Raw genomic sequence first — 22,886 nt, 5'->3', positions numbered from 1 at the left:
CTGCTATGGGCCGCCCATTCCTGGTTTCCTGGATTTCTTCTGCACTACCAAGACCAACCGCCGCTTAGTCCGGTCCTGCTACGATACCCGCCGTGTTTGTAAGCAACTTCTCCGAGAGCATGGCAACCTAGATTCGGCACGTGTACGGACGACGCATGTGGAGCAAAGCATAAACTGGACCCAGGCGCCAGCATCGTCGCGCACAACACCGCTGCAAACATGCGCTGACAACTGCTGTTGTTTCAGGCCACACTGCTAAGGGCCGCCCATTCCTGGTTTCCTGGATTTCTTCTGCACAACCAAGACCAACGGCCGCTTAGTCCGGTCCTGCTGCGATACCCGCCGTGTTTGGAAGCAACTGCTCCAAACGCTTGGCAACCCGGATTGGACACGTGTACGGACGACGCATGCGGAGCAAAGCATAAATTGGATCCAGCCGCCAGCATCGTCGGGCACAACACCGCTGCAAACATGCGCTCACAGCTGCTGTTGTTTCAGGCCACGATGCTATGGGCCGCCCATTCCTGGTTTCCTGGATTTATTCTGCACTACCAAGACCAACCGCCGCTTAGTCCGGTCCTGCTGCGATACCCGCCGTGTTTGGAAGCAACTGCTCCGAACGCTTGGCAACCCGGATTCGGCACGTGTACGGACGACGCATGCGGAGGAAAGCATAAATTGGATCCAGCCGCCAGCATCGTCGGGCACAACACCGCTGCGAACATGCGCTCATAACTGCTGTTTTTTCAGGCCACACTGCTATGGGCCGCCCATTCCTGGTTTCCTGGATTTCTTCTTCACTACCAAGACCAACCGCCGCTTAGTCCGGTCCTGCTGCGATACCCGCCGTGTTTGGAAGCAACTTCTCCGAGCGCATGGCAACCTGGATTCGGCACGTGTACGGACGACGCATGCGGAGGAAAGCATAAATTGGATCCAGCCGCCAGCATCGTCGGCACAACACCGCTGCAAACATGCGCTGACAACTGCTGTTGTTTCAGGCCCCACTGCTATCGGCCACCCATTTCTGGTTTCCTGGATTTCTTCTGCACTACCAAGACCAACCGCTGCTTAGTCCGGTCCTGCTGCGATACCCGCCGTGTTTGGAAGCAACTGCTCCGTACGCTTTGCAACCCGGATTCGGCACGTGTACGGACGACGCATGCGGAGGAAAGCAAAAATTGGATCCAGCCGCCAGCATCGTCGGCACAACACCGCTGCAAACATGCGCTGACAACTGCTGTTGTTTCAGGCCTCAATGCTATGGGCCGCCCATTTCTGGTTTCCTGGATTTCTTCTGCACTACCAAGACCAACCGCCGCTTAGTCCGGTCCTGCTGCGATACCCGCCGTGTTTGGAAGCAACTGCTCCGAACGCTTGGCAACCCGGATTTGGCAGTTGTACGGACGACGCATGCGGAGCAAAGCGTAAATTGGATCCAGCCACCAGCATCGTCGGCACAACACCGCTGCAAACATGCGCTCACAGCTGCTGTTGTTTCAGGCCACACTGCTATGGGCCGCCCATTCCTGGTTTCCTGGATTTCTTCTTCACTACCAAGACCAACCGCCGCTTAGTACGGTCCTGCTACGATACCCGCCGTGTTTGAAAGCAACTGCTCCGAACGCTTGACAACCAAGATTTAGCACGTGAACGGACGACGCATGCGGAGCAAAGCATAAATTGGATCCAGCCGCCAGCATCGTCGGGCACAACACCACTGCAAACATGCGCTGACAACTGCTGTTGTTTCAGGCCACACTGCTATGGGCCGCCCATTCCTGGTTTCGTGGATTTCTTCTGCACAACCAAGACCAACCGCCGCTTAGTCCGGTCCTGCTGCGATACCCGCCGTGTTTGGAAGCAACTGCTCCAAACGCTTGGCAACCCGGATTGGGCACGTGTACGGACGACGCATGCGGAGTAAAGCATAAATTGGATCCAGCCGCCAGCATCGTCGGGCACAACACCGCTGCAAACATGCGCTCATAACTGCTGTTTTTTCAGGCCACACTGCTATGGGCCGCCCATTCCTGGTTTCCTGGATTTCTTCTTCACTACCAAGACCAACCGCCGCTTAGTCCGGTCCTGCTGCGATACCCGCCGTGTTTGGAAGCAACTGCTCCGAACGCTTGGCAACCCGGATTGGGCACGTGTACGGACGACGCATGCGGAGCAAAGCATAAATTGGATCCTGCCGCCAGCGTCTTCGGGCACAACACCGCTGCAAACATGCGCTGACAACTGCTGTTGTTTCAGGCCACACTGCTATGGGCCGCCCATTCCTGGTTTCCTGGATTTCTTCTGCACTACCAAGACCAACCGCCGCTTAGTCCGGTCCTGCTGCGATACCCGCCGTGTTTGGAACGCTTGGCAACCCCGATTTGGCAGTTGTACGGACGACGCATGCGGAGCAAAGCATAAATTGGATCCAGCCGCCAGCATCGTCGGCACAACACCGCTGCAAACATGCGCTCACAGCTGCTGTTGTTTCAGGCCACACTGCTATGGGCCGCCCATTCCTGGTTTCCTGGATTTCTTCTGCACTACCAAGACCAACCGCCGCTTAGTCCGGTCCTGCGGCGATACCCGCCGTGTTTGGAAGCAACTGCTCCGTACGCTTGGCAACCCGGATTCGGCACGTGTACGGACGACGCATGCGGAGGAAAGCATAAATTGGATCCAGCCGTCAGCATCGTCGGGCACAACACCGCTGCAAACATGCGCTGACAACTGCTGTTGTTTCAGGCCACACTGCTATGGGCCGCCCATTCCTGGTTTCGTGGATTTCTTCTGCACAACCAAGAGCAACTGCCGCTTAGTCCGGTCCTGCTGCGATACCCGCCGTGTTTGGAAGCAACTGCTCCAAACGCTTGGCAACCCAGATTGGGCACGTGTACGGACGACGCATGCGGAGTAAAGCATAAATTGGATCCAGCCGCCAGCATCGTCGGGCACAACACCGCTGCAAACATGCGCTCATAACTGCTGTTTTTTCAGGCCACACTGCTATGGGCCGCCCATTCCTGGTTTCCTGGATTTCTTCTTAACTACCAAGACCAACCGCCGCTTAGTCCGGTCCTGCTGCGATACCCGCCGTGTTTGGAAGCAACTGCTCCGAACGCTTGGCAACCCGGATTTGGCAGTTGTACGGACGACGCATGCGGAGCAAAGCATAAATTGGATCCAGCCGCCAGCATCGTCGGCACAACACCGCTGCAAACATGCGCTCACAGCTGCTGTTGTTTCAGGCCACACTGCTATGGGCCGCCCATTCCTGGTTTCCTGGATTTCTTCTGCACAACCAAGACCAACCGCCGCTTAGTCCGGTCCTGCTGCGATACCCGCCGTGTTTGGAAGCAACTGCTCCAAACGCTTGGCAACCCGGATTGGGCACGTGTACGGACGACGCATGCGGAGTAAAGCATAAATTGGATCCAGCCGCCAGCATCGTCGGGCACAACACCGCTGCAAACATGCGCTCATAACTGCTGTTTTTTCAGGCCACACTGCTATGGGCCGCCCATTCCTGGTTTCCTGGGTTTCTTCTGCACAACCAAGACCAACCGCCGCTTAGTCCGGTCCTGCTGCGATACCCGCCGTGTTTGGAAGCAACTGCTCCAAACGCTTGGCAACCCGGATTGGGCACGTGTACGGATGACGCGTGCGGAGCAAAGCATAAATTGGATCCAGCCACCAGAATCGTCGGGCACAACACCGCTGCAAACATGCGCTGACAACTGGTATTGTTTTAGGCCACACTGCACTATGGGCCGCCCATTCCTTGTTTCCTGGATTTCTTCTGCACTACCAAGACCAACCGCCGCTTAGTCCGGTCCTGCTACGATACCCGCCGTGTTTGTAAGCAACTTCTCCGAGCGCATGGCAACCTGGATTCGGCACGTGTACGGACGACGCATGTGGAGCAAAGCATAAACTGGATCCAGGCGCCAGCATCGTCGCGCACAACACCGCTGCAAACATGCGCTGACAACTGCTGTTGTTTAGGCCACACTGCTATGGGCCGCCCATTCCTGGTTTCCTGGATTTCTTCTGCACAACCAAGACCAACCGCCGCTTAGTCCGGTCCTGCTGCGATACCCGCCGTGTTTGGAAGCAACTGCTCCAAACGCTTGGCAACCCGGATTGGACACGTGTACGGACGACGCATGCGGAGCAAAGCATAAATTGGATCCAGCCGCCAGCATCGTCGGGCACAACACCGCTGCAAACATGCGCTCACAGCTGCTGTTGTTTCAGGCCACGATGCTATGGGCCGCCCATTCCTGGTTTCCTGGATTTCTTCTTCACTACCAAGACCAACCGCCGCTTAGTCCGGTCCTGCTGCGATACCCGCCGTGTTTGGAAGCAACTGCTCCGAACGCTTGGCAACCCGGATTGGGCACGTGTACGGACGACGCATGCGGAGCAAAGCATAAATTGGATCCTGCCGCCAGCGTCTTCGGGCACAACACCGCTGCAAACATGCGCTGACAACTGCTGTTGTTTCAGGCCACACTGCTATGGGCCGCCCATTCCTGGTTTCCTGGATTTCTTCTGCACTACCAAGACCAACCGCCGCTTAGTCCGGTCCTGGTGCGATACCCGCCGTGTTTGGAAGCAACTGCTCCGAACGCTTGGAAACCTGGATTCGGCACGTGTACGGACGAAGCATGCGGAGCAAAGCATAAATTGGATCCAGCCGCCAGCATCTTCGGGCACAACACCGCTGCAAACATGCGCTGACAACTGCTGTTGTTTCAGGCCACACTGCTATGGGCCGCCCATTCCTGTTTCCTGGATTTCTTCTGCACTACAAGACCAACCGCCGCTTAGTCCGGTCCTGCTGCGATACCCGCCGTGTTTGGAAGCAACTGCTCCAAACGCTTGGCAACCCGCATTGGACACGTGTACGGACGACGCATGCGGAGCAAAGCATAAATTGGATCCAGCCGCCAGCATCGTCGGGCACAACACCGCTGCAAACATGCGCTGACAACTGCTGTTGTTTAGGCCACACTGCTATGGGCCGCCCATTCCTGGTTTCCTGGATTTCTTCTGCACAACCAAGACCAACCGCCGCTTAGTCCGGTCCTGCTGCGATACCCGCCGTGTTTGGAAGCAACTGCTCCAAACGCTTGGCAACCCGGATTGGACACGTGTACGGACGACGCATGCGGAGCAAAGCATAAATTGGATCCAGCCGCCAGCATCGTCGGGCACAACACCGCTGCAAACATGCGCTCACAGCTGCTGTTGTTTCAGGCCACGATGCTATGGGCCGCCCATTCCTGGTTTCCTGGGTTTCTTCTGCACAACCAAGACCAACCGCCGCTTAGTCCGGTCCTGCTGCGATACCCGCCGTGTTTGGAAGCAACTGCTCTAAACGCTTGGCAACCCGGATTGGGCACGTGTACGGATGACGCGTGCGGAGCAAAGCATAAATTGGATTCAGCCACCAGAATCGTCGGGCACAACACCGCTGCAAACATGCGCTCATAACTGCTGTTTTTTCAGGCCACACTGCTATGGGCCGCCCATTCCTGGTTTCCTGGATTTCTTCTTCACTACCCAGACCAACCGCCGCTTAGTCCGGTCCTGCTGCGATACCGGCCGTGTTTGGAACGCTTGGCAACCCCGATTTGGCAGTTGTACGGACGACGCATGCGGAGCAAAGCATAAATTGGATCCAGCCGCCAGCATCGTCGGCACAACACCGCTGCAAACATGCGCTCACAGCTGCTGTTGTTTCAGGCCACACTGCTGTGGGCCGCCCAATCCTGGTTTCCTCAATTTCTTCTGCACTACCAAGACCAACCGCCGCTTAGTCCGGTCCTGCGGCGATACCCGCCGTGTTTGGAAGCAACTGCTCCGTACGCTTGGCAACCCGGATTCGGCACGTGTACGGACGACGCATGCGGAGGAAAGCATAAATTGGATCCAGCCGTCAGCATCGTCGGGCACAACACCGCTGCAAACATGCGCTGACAACTGCTGTTGTTTCAGGCCACACTGCTATGGGCCGCCCATTCCTGGTTTCCTGGATTTCTTCTGCACAACCAAGACCAACCGCCGCTTAGTCCGGTCCTGCTGCGATACCCGCCGTGTTTGGAAGCAACTGCTCCAAACGCTTGGCAACCCAGATTGGGCACGTGTACGGACGACGCATGCGGAGTAAAGCATAAATTGGATCCAGCCGCCAGCATAGTCGGGCACAACACCGCTGCAAACATGCGCTCATAACTGCTGTTTTTTCAGGCCACACTGCTATGGGCCGCCCATTCCTGGTTTCCTGGATTTCTTCTTCACTACCAAGACCAACCGCCGCTTAGTCCGGTCCTGCTGCGATACCCGCCGTGTTTGGAACGCTTGGCAACCCGGATTTGGCAGTTGTACGGACGACGCATGCGGAGCAAAGCATAAATTGGATCCAGCCGCCAGCATCGTCGGCACAACACCGCTGCAAACATGCGCTCACAGCTGCTGTTGTTTCAGGCCACACTGCTATGGGCCGCCCATTCCTGGTTTCCTGGATTTCTTCTGCACTACCAAGACCAACCGCCGCTTAGTCCGGTCCTGCGGCGATACCCGCCGTGTTTGGAAGCAACTGCTCCAAACGCTTGGCAACCCGGATTGGGCATGTGTACGGACGACGCATGCGGAGCAAAGCATAAATTGGATCCAGCCGTCAGCATCATCGGGCACAACACCGCTGCAAACATGCGCTGACAACTGCTGTTGTTTCAGGCCACACTGCTATGGGCCGCCCATTCCTGTTTTCCTGGATTTCTTCTGCACAACCAAGACCAACCGCCGCTTAGTCCGGTCCTGCTGCGATACCCGCCGTGTTTGGAAGCAACTGCTTCAAACGCTTGGCAACCCGGATTGGGCATGTGTACGGACGACGCATGCGGAGCAAAGCATAAATTGGATCCAGCCGTCAGCATCGTCGGGCACAACACCGCTGCAAACATGCGCTGACAACTGCTGTTGTTTAAGGCCACACAGCTATGGGCCGCCCATTCCTGGTGTCCTGGATTTCTTCTGCACAACCAAGACCAACCGCCGCTTAGTCCGGTCCTGCTGCGATACCCGCCGTGTTTGGAAGCAACTGCTCCGTACGCTTGGCAACCCGGATTGGGCACGTGTACGGACGACGCATGCGGAGGAAAGCATAAATTGGATCCAGCCGCTGGTATCGTCGGGCACAACACCGCTGCAAACATGCGCTGACAACTGCTGTTGTTTCAGGCCACACTGCTATGGGCTGCCCATTCCTGGTTTCCTGGATTTCTTTCGCACTACCAAGACCAACCGCAGCTTAGTCCGGTCCTGCTGCGATACCCGTCGTGTTTGAAAGCAACTGCTCCGAACGCTTGGCAACCCGGATTCGGCACGTGTACGGATGACGCGTGCGGAGCAAAGCATAAATTGAATCCAGCCGCCAGCATCGTCGGGCACAACACCGCTGCAAAAATGCGCTGACAACTGCTGTTGTTTCAGGCCACACTGCTATGGGCCGCCCATTCCTGGTTTCCTGGATTTCTTCTGCACTACCAAGACCAACCGCCGCTTAGTCCGGTCCTGGCGCGATACCCGCCGTGTTTGGAAGCAACTGCTCCGAACGCTTGGAAACCTGGATTCGGCACGTGTACGGACGACGCATGCGGAGCAAAGCATAAATTGGATCCTGCCGCCAGCGTCTTCGGGCACAACACCGCTGCAAACATGCGCTGACAACTGCTGTTGTTTCAGGCCACACTGCTATGGGCCGCCCATTCCTGGTTTCCTGGATTTCTTCTGCACTACCAAGACCAACCGCCGCTTAGTCCGGTCCTGGTGCGATACCCGCCGTGTTTGGAAGCAACTGCTCCGAACGCTTGGAAACCTGGATTCGGCACGTGTACGGACGAAGCATGCGGAGCAAAGCATAAATTGGATCCAGCCGCCAGCATCTTCGGGCACAACACCGCTGCAAACATGCGCTGACAACTGCTGTTGTTTCAGGCCACACTGCTATGGGCCGCCCATTCCTGGTTTCCTGGGTTTCTTCTGCACAACCAAGACCAACCGCCGCTTAGTCCGGTCCTGCTGCGATACCCGCCGTGTTTGGAAGCAACTGCTCCAAACGCTTGGCAACCCGGATTGGGCACGTGTACGGATGACGCGTGCGGAGCAAAGCATAAATTGGATCCAGCCACCAGAATCGTCGGGCACAACACCGCTGCAAACATGCGCTGACAACTGGTATTGTTTTAGGCCACACTGCACTATGGGCCGCCCATTCCTTGTTTCCTGGATTTCTTCTGCACTACCAAGACCAACCGCCGCTTAGACCGGTCCTGCTACGATACCCGCCGTGTTTGTAAGCAACTTCTCCGAGCGCATGGCAACCTGGATTCGGCACGTGTACGGACGACGCATGTGGAGCAAAGCATAAACTGGATCCAGGCGCCAGCATCGTCGCGCACAACACCGCTGCAAACATGCGCTGAAAACTGCTGTTGTTTCAGGCCACACTGCTATGGGCCGCCCATTCCTGGTTTCCTGGATTTCTTCTGCACAACCAAGACCAACCGCCGCTTAGTCCGGTCCTGCTGCGATACCCGCCGTGTTTGGAAGCAACTGCTCCAAACGCTTGGCAACCCGGATTGGACACGTGTACGGAGGACGCATGCGGAGCAAAGCATAAATTGGATCCAGCCGCCAGCATCGTCGGGCACAACACCGCTGCAAACATGCGCTCACAGCTGCTGTTGTTTCAGGCCACGATGCTATGGGCCGCCCATTCCTGGTTTCCTGGATTTATTCTGCACTACCAAGACCAACCGCCGCTTAGTCCGGTCCTGCTGCGATACCCGCCGTGTTTGGAAGCAACTGCTCCGAACGCTTGGCAACCCGGATTCGGCACGTGTACGGACGACGCATGCGGAGCAAAGCATAAATTGGATCCTGCCGCCAGCATCGTCGGCACAACACCGCTGCAAACATGCGCTGACAACTGCTTTTGTTTCAGGCCACACTGCTATGGGCCGCCCATTCCTGGTTTCCTGGATTTCTTCTGCACTACCAAGACCAACCGCCGCTTAGTCCGGTCCTGGTGCGATACCCGCCGTGTTTGGAAGCAACTGCTCCGAACGCTTGGAAACCTGGATTCGGAACGTGTACGGACGATGCATGCGGAGCAAAGCATAAATTGGATCCTGCCGCCAGCATCTTCGGGCACAACACCGCTGCAAACATGCGCTGACAACTGTTGTTGTTTCAGGCCACACTGCTATGGGCCGTCCATTCCTGTTTCCTGGATTTCTTCTGCACTACAAGACCAACCGCCGCTTAGTCCGGTCCTGCTGCGAACCCGCCGTGTTTGGAAGCAACTTCTCCGAGCGCATGGCAACCTGGATTCGGCACGTCTACGGACGACGCATGCGGAGCAAAGCATAAATTGGATCCAGCCGCCAGCATCGTCGGCACAACACCGCTGCAAACATGCGCTCACAGCTGCTGTTGTTTCAGGCCACACTGCTATGGGCCGCCCATTCCTGGTTTCCTGGATTTCTTCTGCACTACCAAGACCAACCGCCGCTTAGTCCTGTCCTGCTGCGATACCCGCCGTGTTTGGAAGCAACTGCTCCGTACGCTTGGCAACCCGGATTCGGCACGTGTACGGACGACGCATGCGGAGGAAAGCATAAATTGGATCCAGCCGCCAGCATCGTCGGGCACAACACCGCTGCAAACATGCGCTGACAACTGCTGTTGTTTCAGGCCACACTGCTATGGGCCGCCCATTCCTGGTTTCCTGGATTTCTTCTGCACAACCAAGACCAACCGCCACTTAGTCCGGTCCTGCTGCGATACCCGCCGTGTTTGGAAGCAACTGCTCCAAACGCTTGGCAACCCGGATGGGGCACGTGTACGGACGACGCATGCGGAGCAAAGCATAAATTGGATCCAGCCGCCAGCATCGTCGGGCACAACACCACTGCAAACATGCGCTCACAACTGCTGTTTTTTCAGGCCACACTGCTATGGGCCGCCCATTCCTGGTTTCCTGGATTTCTTCTTCACTACCAAGACCAACCGCCGCTTAGTCCGGTCCTGCTGCGATACCCGCCGTGTTTGGAAGCAACTGCTCCGAACGCTTGGCAACCCGGATTGGGCACGTGTACGGACGACGCATGCGGAGCAAAGCATAAATTGGATCCAGCCGCCAGCATCGTCGGGCATAACACCGCTGCAAACATGCGCTCACAACTGCTGTTTTTTCAGGCCATACTGCTATGGGCCGCCCATTGCTGGTTTCCTGGATTTCTTCTGCACTACCAAGACCAACCGCCGCTTAGTCCGGTCCTGCTGCGATACCCGCCGTGTTTGGAAGCAACTGCTCCAAACGCTTGGCAACCCGGCTTGGGCACGTGTACGGACGACGCATGCGGAGGAAAGAATAAATTGGATCCAGCCGCCAGTATCGTCGGGCCCAACACCACTGCAAACATGCGCTGACAACTGCTGTTGTTTCAGGCCACACTGCTATGGGCTGCCCATTCCTGGTTTCCTGGATTTCTTTCGCACTACCAAGACCAACCGCAGCTTAGTCCGGTCCTGCTGCTATACCCGTCGTGTTTGAAAGCAACTGCTCCGAACGCTTGGTAACCCGGATTCGGCACGAGTACGGATGACGCGTGCGGAGCAAAGCATAAATTGAATCCAGCCGCCAGCATCGTCGGGCACAACACCGCTGCAAACATGCGCTGACAACTGCTGTTGTTTCAGGCCACACTGCAATGGGCCGCCCATTCCTGGTTTCCTGGATTTCTTCTGCACTACCAAGACCAGCCGCCGCTTAGTCCGGTCCTGGTGCGATACCCGCCGTGTTTGGAAGCAACTGCTCCGAACGCTTGGAAACCTGGATTCGGCACGTGTACGGACGACGCATGCGGAGCAAAGCGTAAATTGGATCCTGCCGCCAGCGTCTTCGGGCACAACACCTCTGCAAACATGCGCTGACAACTGCAGTTGTTTCAGGCCACACTGCTATGGGCCGCCCATTCCTGGTTTCCTGGATTTCTTCTGCACTACCAAGACCAACCGCCGCTTAGTCCGGTCCTGGTGCGATACCCGCCGTGTTTGGAAGCAACTGCTCCGAACGCTTGGAAACCTGGATTCGGCACGTGTACGGACGACGCATGCGGAGCAAAGCATAAATTGGATCCAGCCGCCAGCATCTTCGGGCACAACACCGCTGCAAACATGCGCTGACAACTGCTGTTGTTTCAGGCCACACTGCTATGGGCCGCCCATTCCTGGTTTCCTGGGTTTCTTCTGCACAACCAAGACCAACCGCCGCTTAGTCCGGTCCTGCTGCGATACCCGCCGTGTTTGGAAGCAACTGCTCCAAACGCTTGGCAACCCGGATTGGGCACGTGTACGGATGACGCGTGCGGAGCAAAGCATAAATTGGATCCAGCCACCAGCATCGTCGGGCACAACACCGCTGCAAACATGCGCTGACAACTGGTATTGTTTCAGGCCACACTGCACTATGGGCCGCCCATTCCTTGTTTCCTGGATTTCTTCTGCACTACCAAGACCAACCGCCGCTTAGTCCGGTCCTGCTACGATACCCACCGTGTTTGTAAGCAACTTCTCCGAGCGCATGGCAACCTAGATTCGGCACGTGTACCGACGACGCATGTGGAGCAAAGCATAAACTGGATCCAGGCGCCAGCATCGTCGCGCACAACACCGCAGCAAACATGCGCTGACAACTGCTGTTGTTTGAGGCCACACTGCTATGGGCCGCCCATTCCTGGTTTCCTGGATTTCTTCTGCACAACCAAGACCAACCGCCGCTTAGTCCGGTCCTGCTGCGATACCCGCCGTGTTTGGAAGCAACTGCTCCAAACGCTTGGCAACCCGGATTGGACACGTGTACGGACGACGCATGCGGAGCAAAGCATAAATTGCATCCAGCCGCCAGCATCGTCGGGCACAACACCGCTGCAAACATGCGCTCACAGCTGCTGTTGTTTCAGGCCACGATGCTATGGGCCGCCCATTCCTGGTTTCCTGGATTTATTCTGCACTACCAAGACCAACCGCCGCTTAGTCCGGTCCTGCTGCGATACCCGCCGTGTTTGGAAGCAACTGCTCCAAACGCTTGGCAACCCGGATTCGGCACGTGTACGGACGACGCATGCGGAGCAAAGCATAAATTGGATCCAGCCGCCAGCATCGTCGGGCACAACACCGCTGCAAACATGCGCTCCTAACTTCTGTTTTTTCAGGCCACACTGCTATGGGCCGCCCATTCCTGGTTTCCTGGATTTCTTCTTCACTACCAAGACCAACCGCCGCTTAGTCCGGTCCTGCTGCGATACCCGCCATGTTTGGAAGCAACTTCTCCGAGCGCATGGCAACCTGGATTCGGCACGTGTACGGACGACGCATGCGGAGGAAAGCATAAATTGGATCCAGCCGCCAGCATCGTCGGCACAACACCGCTGCAAACATGCGCTGACAACTGCTGTTGTTTCAGGCCCCACTGCTATGGGCCACCCATTTCTGGTTTCCTGGATTTCTTCTGCACTACCAAGACCAACCGCTGCTTAGTCCGGTCCTGCTGCGATACCCGCCGTGTTTGGAAGCAACTGCTCCGTACGCTTTGCAACCCGGATTCGGCACGTGTACGGACGACGCATGCGGAGGAAAGCATAAATTGGATCCAGCCGCCAGCATCGTCGGCACAACACCGCTGCAAACATGCGCTCACAGCTGCTGTTGTTTCAGGTCCCACTGCTATGGGCCGCCCATTCCTGGTTTCCTGGATTTCTTCTTCACTACCAAGACCAACCGCCGCTTAGTACGGTCCTGCTGCGATACCCGCCGTGTTTGAAAGCAACTGCTCCGAACGCTTGACAACCAAGATTTAGCACGTGAACGGACGACGCATGCGGAGCAAAGCATAAATTGGATCCAGCCGCCAGCATCGTCGGGCACAACACCGCTGCAAACATGCGCTGACAACTGCTGTTGTTTCAGGCCACACTGCTATGGGCCGCTCATTCCTGGTTTCCTGGATTTCTTCTGCACTACCAAGACCAACCGCCGCTTAGTCCGGTCCTGCGGCGATACCCGCCGTGTTTGGAAGCAACTGCTCCGTACGCTTGGCAACCCGGATTCGGCACGTGTACGGACGACGCAAGCGGAGGAAAGCATAAATTGGATCCAGCCGTCAACATCGTCGGGCACAACACCGCTGCAAACATGCGCTGACAACTGCTGTTGTTTCAGGCCACACTGCTATGGGCTGCCCATTCCTGGTTTCCTGGATTTCTTTCGCACTACCAAGACCAACCGCAGCTTAGTCCGGTCCTGCTGCGATACCCGTCGTGTTTGAAAGCAACTGCTCCGAACGCTTGGTAACCCGGATTCGGCACGAGTACGGATGACGTGTGCGGAGCAAAGCATAAATTGAATCCAGCCGCCAGCATCGTCGGGCACAACACCGCTGCAAACATGCGCTGACAACTGCTGTTGTTTCAGGCCACACTGCTATGGGCCACCCATTCCTGGTTTCCTGGATTTCTTCTGCACTACCAAGACCAGCCGCCGCTTAGTCCGGTCCTGGTGCGATACCCGCCGTGTTTGGAAGCAACTGCTCCGAACGCTTGGAAACCTGGATTCGGCACGTGTACGGACGACGCATGCGGAGCAAAGCATAAATTGGATCCTGCCGCCAGCGTCTTCGGGCACAACACCTCTGCAAACATGCGCTGACAACTGCTGTTGTTTCAGGCCACACTGCTATGGGCCGCCCATTCCTGGTTTCCTGGATTTCTTCTGCACTACCAAGACCAACCGCCGCTTAGTCCGGTCCTGCTGCGATACCCGCCGTGTTTGGAAGCAACTGCTCCGAACGCTTGGAAACCTGGATTCGGCACGTGTACGGACGACGCATGCGGAGCAAAGCATAAATTGGATCCAGCCGCCAGCATCTTCGGGCACAACACCGCTGCAAACATGCGCTGAAAACTGCTGTTGTTTCAGGCCGCACTGCTATGGGCCGCCCATTCCTGGTTTCCTGGGTTTCTTCTGCACAACCAAGACCAACCGCCGCTTAGTCCGGTCCTGCTGCGATACCCGCCTTGTTTGGAAGCAACTGCTCCAAACGCTTGGCAACCCGGATTGGGCACGTGTACGAATGACGCGTGCGGAGCAAAGCATAAATTGGATCCAGCCACCAGCATCGTCGGGCACAACACCGCTGCAAACATGCGCTGACATCTGGTATTGTTTCAGGCCACACTGCACTATGGGCCGCCCATTCCTTGTTTCCTGGATTTCTTCTGCACTACCAAGACCAACCGCCGCTTAGTCCGGTCCTGCTACGATACCCACCGTGTTTGTAAGCAACTTCTCCGAGCGCATGGCAACCTAGATTCGGCACGTGTACGGACGACGCATGTGGAGCAAAGCATAAACTGGATCCAGGCGCCAGCATCGTCGCGCACAACACCGCTGCAAACATGCGCTGACAACTGCTGTTGTTTCAGGCCACACTGCTATGAGCCGCCCATTCCTGGTTTCCTGGATTTCTTCTGCACAACCAAGACCAACCGCCGCTGAGTCCGGTCCTGCTGCGATACCCGCCGTGTTTGGAAGCAACTGCTCCAAACGCTTGGCAACCCGGATTGGACACGTGTACGGACGACGCATGCGGAGCAAAGCATAAATTGCATCCAGCCGCCAGCATCGTCGGGCACAACACCGCTGCAAACATGCGCTCACAGCTGCTGTTGTTTCAGGCCACGATGCTATGGGCCGCCCATTCCTGGTTTCCTGGATTCATTCTGCACTTCCAAGACCAACCGCCGCTTAGTCCGGTCCTGCTGCGATACCCGCCGTGTTTGGAAGCAACTGCTCCGAACGCTTGGCAACCCGGATTCGGCACGTGTACGGACGACGCATGCGGAGGAAAGCATAAATTGGATCCAGCCGCCAGCATCGTCGGGCACAACACCGCTGCAAACATGCGCTGACAACTGGTATTGTTTCAGGCCACACTGCACTATGGGCCGCCCATTCCTTGTTTCCTGGATTTCTTCTGCACTACCAAGAACAACCGCCGCTTAGTCCGGTCCTGCTACGATACCCGCCGTGTTTGTAAGCAACTTCTCCGAGCGCATGGCAACCAAGATTCGGATCGTGTACGGACGACGCATGTGGAGCAAAGCATAAACTGGATCCAGGCGCCAGCATCGTCGCGCACAACACCGCTGCAAACATGCGCTGACAACTGCTGTTGTTTCAGGCCACACTGCTATGGGCCGCCTATTCCTGGTTTCCTGGATTTCTTCTGCACAACCAAGACCAACCGCCGCTTAGTCCGGTCCTGCTGCGATACCCGCCGTGTTTGGAAGCAACTGCTCCAAACGCTTGGCAACCCGGATTGGACACGTGTACGGACGACGCTTGCGGAGCAAAGCATAAATTGGATCGAGCCGCCAGCATCGTCGGGCACAACACCGCTGCAAACATGCGCTCACAGCTGCTGTTGTTTCAGGCCACGATGCTATGGGCCGCCCATTCCTGGTTTACTGGATTTATTCTGCACTACCAAGACCAACCGCCGCTTAGTCCGGTCTTGCTGCGATACCCGCCATGTTTGGAAGCAACTGCTCCGAACGCTTGGCAACCTGGATTCGGCACGTGTACGGACGACGCATGCGGAGCAAAGCATAAATTGGATCCTGCCGCCAGCATCGTCGGCACAACACCGCTGCAAACTTGCGCTGACAACTGCTGTTGTTTCAGGCCACACAGCTATGGGCCGCCCATTCCTGTTTCCTGGATTTCTTCTGCACTACAAGACCAACCGCCGCTTAGTCCGGTCCTGCTGCGAACCCGCCGTGTTTGGAAGCAACTTCTCCGAGCGCATGGCAACCTGGATTCGGCACGTGTACGGACGACGCATGCGGAGGAAAGCATAAATTGGATCCAGCCGCCAACATCGTCGGCACAACACCGCTGCAAACATGCGCTGACAACTGCTGTTGTTTCAGGCCCCACTGCTATGGGCCACCCATTTCTGGTTTCCTGGATTTCTTCTGCACTACCAAGACCAACCGCCGCTTAGTCCGGTCCTGCTGCGATACCCGCCGTGTTTGGAAGCAACTGCTCCGAACGCTTGGCAACCCGGATTTTGCAGTTGTACGGACGACGCATGCGGAGCAAAGCATAAATTGGATCCAGCCGCCAGCATCGTCGGCACAACACCGCTGCAAACATGCGCCCACAGCTGCTGTTGTTTCAGGCCACACTGCTATGGGCCGCCCATTCCTGGTTTCCTGGATTTCTTCTTCACTACCAAGACCAACCGCTGCTTAGTACGGTCCTGCTGCGATAGCCGCCGTGTTTGAAAGCAACTGCTCCGTACGCTTGGCAACCCGGATTCAGCACGTGTACGGACGACGCATGCGGAGGAAAGCATAAATTGGATCCAGCCGCCAGCATCGTCGGGCACAACACCGCTGCAAACATGCGCTGACAACTGCTGTTGTTTCAGGCCACACTGCTATGGGCCGCCCATTCCTGGTTTCCTGGATTTCTTCTGCACTACCAAGACCAACCGCCGCTTAGTCCGGTCCTGCTGCGATACCCGCCGTGTTTGGAAGCAACTGCTCCAAACGCTTGGCAACCCGGATTGGGCACGTGTACGGACGACGCATGCGGAGGAAAGCATAAATTGGATCCAGCCGCCAGTATCGTCGGGCACAACACCGCTGCAAACATGCGCTGACAACTGCTGTTGTTTCAGGCCACACTGCTATGGGCTGCCCATTCCTGGTTTCCTGGATTTCTTCGCACTACCAAGACCAACCGCAGCTTAGTCCGGTCCTGCTGCGATACCCGTCGTGTTTGAAAGCAACTGCTCCGAACGCTTGGCAACCCGGATTCGGCACGTGTACGGATGACGCTTGCGGAGCAAAGCATAAATTGGATCCAGCCGCCAGCATCGTCGGGCACAACACCGCTGCAAACATGCGCTGACAACTGGTATTGTTTCAGGCCACACTGCACTATGGGCCGCCCATTCCTTGTTTCCTGGATTTCTTCTGCACTACCAAGAACAACCGCCGCTTAGTCCGGTCCTGCTACGATACCCGCCGTGTTTGTAAGCAACTTCTCCGAGCGCATGGCAACCTAGATTCGGATCGTGTACGGACGACGCATGTGGAGCAAAGCATAAACTGGATCCAGGCGCCAGCATCGTCGCGCACAACACCGCTGCAAACATGCGCTGACAACTGCTGTTGTTTCAGGCCACACTGCTATGGGCCGCCTATTCCTGGTTTCCTGGATTTCTTCTGCACAACCAAGACCAACCGCCGCTTAGTCCGGTCCTGCTGCGATACCCGCCGCGTTTGGAAGCAACTGCTCCAAACGCTTGGCAACCCGGATTGGACACGTGTACGGACGACGCTTGCGGAGCAAAGCATAAATTGGATCGAGCCGCCAGCATCGTCGGGCACAACACCGCTGCAAACATGCGCTCACAGCTGCTGTTGTTTCAGGCCACGATGCTATGGGCCGCCCATTCCTGGTTTACTGGATTTATTCTGCACTACCAAGACCAACCGCCGCTTAGTCCGGTCTTGCTGCGATACCCGCCATGTTTGGAAGCAACTGCTCCGAACGCTTGGCAACCTGGATTCGGCACGTGTACGGACGACGCATGCGGAGCAAAGCATAAATTGGATCCTGCCGCCAGCATCGTCGGCACAACACCGCTGCAAACTTGCGCTGACAACTGCTGTTGTTTCAGGCCACACAGCTATGGGCCGCCCATTCCTGTTTCCTGGATTTCTTCTGCACTACAAGACCAACCGCCGCTTAGTCCGGTCCTGCTGCGAACCCGCCGTGTTTGGAAGCAACTTCTCCGAGCGCATGGCAACCTGGATTCGGCACGTGTACGGACGACGCATGCGGAGGAAAGCATAAATTGGATCCAGCCGCCAACATCATCGGCACAACACCGCTGCAAACATGCGCTGACAACTGCTGTTGTTTCAGGCCCCTCTGCTATGGGCCACCCATTTCTGGTTTCCTGGATTTCTTCTGCACTACCAAGACCAACCGCCGCTTAGTCCGGTCCTGCTGCGATACCCGCCGTGTTTGGAAGCAACTGCTCCGAACGCTTGGCAACCCGGATTTTGCAGTTGTACGGACGACGCATGCGGAGCAAAGCATAAATTGGATCCAGCCGCCAGCATCGTCGGCACAACACCGCTGCAAACATGCGCCCACAGCTGCTGTTGTTTCAGGCCACACTGCTATGGGCCGCCCATTCCTGGTTTCCTGGATTTCTTCTTCACTACCAAGACCAACCGCCGCTTAGTACGGTCCTGCTGCGATAGCCGCCGTGTTTGAAAGCAACTGCTCCGTACGCTTGGCAACCCGGATTCAGCACGTGTACGGACGACGCATGCGGAGGAAAGCATAAATTGGATCCAGCCGCCAGCATCGTCGGGCACAACACCGCTGCAAACATGCGCTGACAACTGCTGTTGTTTCAGGCCACACTGCTATGGGCCGCCCATTCCTGGTTTCCTGGATTTCTTCTGCACTACCAAGACCAACCGCCGCTTAGTCCGGTCCTGCTGCGATACCCGCCGTGTTTGGAAGCAACTGCTCCAAACGCTTGGCAACCCGGATTGGGCACGTGTACGGACGACGCATGCGGAGGAAAGCATAAATTGGATCCAGCCGCCAGTATCGTCGGGCACAACACCGCTGCAAACATGCGCTGACAACTGCTGTTGTTTCAGGCCACACTGCTATGGGCTGCCCATTCCTGGTTTCCTGGATTTCTTCGCACTACCAAGACCAACCGCAGCTTAGTCAGGTCCTGCTGCGATACCCGTCGTGTTTGAAAGCAACTGCTCCGAACGCTTGGCAACCCGGATTCGGCACGTGTACGGATGACGCTTGCGGAGCAAAGCATTAATTGAATCCAGCCGCCAGCATCGTCGGGCACAACACCGCTGCAAACATGCGCTGACAACTGGTATTGTTTCAGGCCACACTGCACTATGGGCCGCCCATTCCTTGTTTCCTGGATTTCTTCTGCACTACCAAGAACAACCGCCGCTTAGTCCATTCCTGCTACGATACCCGCCGTGTTTGTAAGCAACTTCTCCGAGCGCATGGCAACCTAGATTCGGATCGTGTACGGACGACGCATGTGGAGCAAAGCATAAACTGGATCCAGGCGCCAGCATCGTCGCGCACAACACCGCTGCAAACATGCGCTGACAACTGCTGTTGTTTCAGGCCACACTGCTATGGGCCGCCCATTCCTGGTTTCCTGGATTTCTTCTGCACAACCAAGACCAACCGCCGCTTAGTCCGGTCCTGCTGCGATACCCGCCGTGTTTTGAAGCAACTGCTCCAAACGCTTGGCAACCCGGATTGGACACGTGTACGGACGACGCTTGCGGAGCAAAGCATAAATTGGATCGAGCCGCCAGCATCGTCGGGCACAACACCGCTGCAAACATGCGCTCACAGCTGCTGTTGTTTCAGGCCACGATGCTATGGGCCGCCCATTCCTGGTTTACTGGATTTATTCTGCACTACCAAGACCAAACGCCGCTTAGTCCGGTCTTGCTGCGATACCCGCCGTGTTTGGAAGCAACTGCTCCGAACGCTTGGCAACCCGCATTCGGCACGTGTACGGACGACGCATGCGGAGCAAAGCATAAATTGGATCCTGCCGCCAGCATCGTCGGCACAACACCGCTGCAAACTTGCGCTGACAACTGCTGTTGTTTCAGGCCACACAGCTATGGGCCGCCCATTCCTGTTTCCTGGATTTCTTCTGCACTACAAGACCAACCGCCGCTTAGTCCGGTCCTGCTGCGAACCCGCCGTGTTTGGAAGCAACTTCTCCGAGCGCATGGCAACCTGGATTCGGCACGTGTACGGACGACGCATGCGGAGGAAAGCATAAATTGGATCCAGCCGCCAACATCGTCGGCACAACACCGCTGCAAACATGCGCTAACAACTGCTGTTGTTTCAGGCCCCACTGCTATGGGCCACCCATTTCTGGTTTCCTGGATTTCTTCTGCACTACCAAGACCAACCGCCGCTTAGTCCGGTCCTGCTGCGATACCCGCCGTGTTTGGAAGCAACTGCTCCGAACGCTTGGCAACCCGGATTTGGCAGTTGTACGGACGACGCATGCGGAGCAAAGCATAAATTGGATCCAGCCGCCAGCATCGTCGGCACAACACCGCTGCAAACATGCGCCCACAGCTGCTGTTGTTTCAGGCCACACTGCTATGGGCCGCCCATTCCTGGTTTCCTGGATTTCTTCTTCACTACCAAGACCAACCGCCGCTTAGTACGGTCCTGCTGCGATAGCCGCCGTGTTTGAAAGCAACTGCTCCGTACGCTTGGCAACCCGGATTCGGCACGTGTACGGACGACGCATGCGGAGGAAAGCATAAATTGGATCCAGCCGCCAGCATCGTCGGGCACAACACCGCTGCAAACATGCGCTGACAACTGCTGTTGTTTCAGGCCACACTGCTATGGGCCGCCCATTCCTGGTTTCCTGGATTTCTTCTGCACTACCAAGACCAACCGCCGCTTAGTCCGGTCCTGCGGCGATACCCGCCGTGTTTGGAAGCAACTGCTCCGTACGCTTGGCAACCCGGATTCGGCACGTGTACGAACGACGCATGCGGAGGAAAGCATAAATTGGATCCAGCCGCCAGCATCGTCGGGCACAACACCGCTGCAAACATGCGCTGACAACTGCTGTTGTTTCAGGCCACACTGCTATGGGCCGCCCATTCCTGGTTTCCTGGATTTCTTCTTCACTACCAAGACCAACCGCCGCTTAGTCCGGTCCTGCTGCGATACCCGCCGTGTTTGGAAGCAACTGCTCCGAACTCTTGGCAACCCGGATTGGGCACGTGTACGGACGACGCATGCGGAGCAAAGCATAAATTGGATCCAGCCGCCAGCATCGTCGGGCACAACACCGCTGCAAACATGCGCTCACAACTGCTGTTTTTTCAGGCCACACTGCTATGGGCCGCCCATTCCTGGTTTCCTGGATTTCTTCTGCACTACCAAGACCAACCGACGCTTAGTCCCGTCCTGCTGCGATACCCGCCGTGTTTGGAAGCAACTGCTCCAAACGCTTGGCAACCCGGATTGGGCACGTGTACGAACGATGCATGCGGAGGAAAGAATAAATTGGATCCAGCCGCCAGTATCGTCGGGCACAACACCGCTGCAAACATGCGCTGACAACTGCTGTTGTTTCAGGCCACACTGCTATGGGCCGCCCATTCCTGGTGTCCTGGATTTCTTCTGCACAACCAAGACCAACCGCCGCTTAGTCCGGTCCTGCTGCGATACCCGCCGTGTTTGGAAGCAACTGCTCAAAACGCTTGGCAACCCGGATTGGGCACGTGTACGGACGACGCATGCGGAGCAAAGCATAAATTGGATCCAGCCGCCAGCATCGTCGGGCACAACACCACTGCAAACATGCGCTCATAACTGCTGTTTTTTCAGGCGACACTGCTATGGGCCGCCCATTCCTGGTTTCCTGGATTTCTTCTTCACTACCAAGACCAACCGCCGCTTAGTCCGGTCCTGCTGCGATACCCACCGTGTTTGGAAGCAACTGCTCCGAACGCTTGGCAACCCGGATTGGGCACGTGTACGGACGACGCGTGCGGAGCAAAGCATAAATTGGATCCAGCCGCCAGCATCGTCGGGCACAACACCGCTGCAAACATGCGCTCACAATTGCTGTTTTTTCAGGCCACACTGCTATGGGCCGCCCATTCCTGGTTTCCTGGATTTCTTCTGCACTACCAAGACCAACCGCCGCTTAGTCCGGTCCTGCTGCGATACCCGCCGTGTTTGGAAGCAACTGCTCCAAACGCTTGGCAACCCGGATTGGGCACGTGTACGAACGATGCATGCGGAGGAAAGAATAAATTGGATCCAGCCGCCAGTATCGTCGGGCACAACACTGCTGCAAACATGCGCTGACAACTGCTGTTGTTTCAGGCCACACTGCTATGGGCTGCCCATTCCTGGTTTCCTGGATTTCTTTCGCACTACCAAGACCAACCGCAGCTTAGTCCGGTCCTGCTGCGATACCCGTCGTGTTTGAAAGCAACTGCTCCGAACGCTTGGCAACCTGGATTCGGCACGTGTACGGACGACGCATGCGGAGGAAAGCATAAATTGGATCCAGCCGCCAGCATCGTCGGCACAACACCGCTGCAAACATGCGCTGACAACTGCTGTTGTTTCAGGCCCCACTGCTATGGGCCACCCATTTCTGGTTTCCTGGATTTCTTCTGCACTACCAAGACCAACCGCTGCTTAGTCCGGTCCTGCTGCGATACCCGCCGTGTTTGGTAGCAACTGCTCCGTACGCTTTGCAACCCGGATTCGGCACGTGTACGGACGACGCATGCGGAGGAAAGAAAATTGGATCCAGCCGCCAGCATCGTCGGCACAACACCGCTGCAAACATGCGCTGACAACTGCTGTTGTTTCAGGCCTCACTGCTATGGGCCGCCCAATTCTGGTTTCCTGGATTTCTTCTGCACTACCAAGACCAACCGCCGCTTAGTCCGGTCCTGCTACGATACCCGCCGTGTTTGTAAGCAACTTCTCCGAGCGCATGGCAACCTAGATTCGGCACGTGTACGGACGACGCATGTGGAGCAAAGCATAAACTGGATCCAGGCGCCAGCATCGTCGCGCACAACAGCGCTGCAAACATGCGCTGACAACTGCTGTTGTTTCAGGCCACACTGCTATGGGCCGCCCATTCCTGG

Source organism: Haemaphysalis longicornis, unplaced genomic scaffold, assembly GCF_048455015.1.
Source record: "Haemaphysalis longicornis isolate Haplotype H1 unplaced genomic scaffold, Haemaphysalis longicornis Haplotype H1 scaffold_83, whole genome shotgun sequence".
Lineage (NCBI taxonomy): Eukaryota > Metazoa > Arthropoda > Arachnida > Ixodida > Ixodidae > Haemaphysalis > Haemaphysalis longicornis.
The sequence above is the reverse complement of the archived record's forward strand: the minus strand, read 5'-3'. Positions refer to the sequence as shown.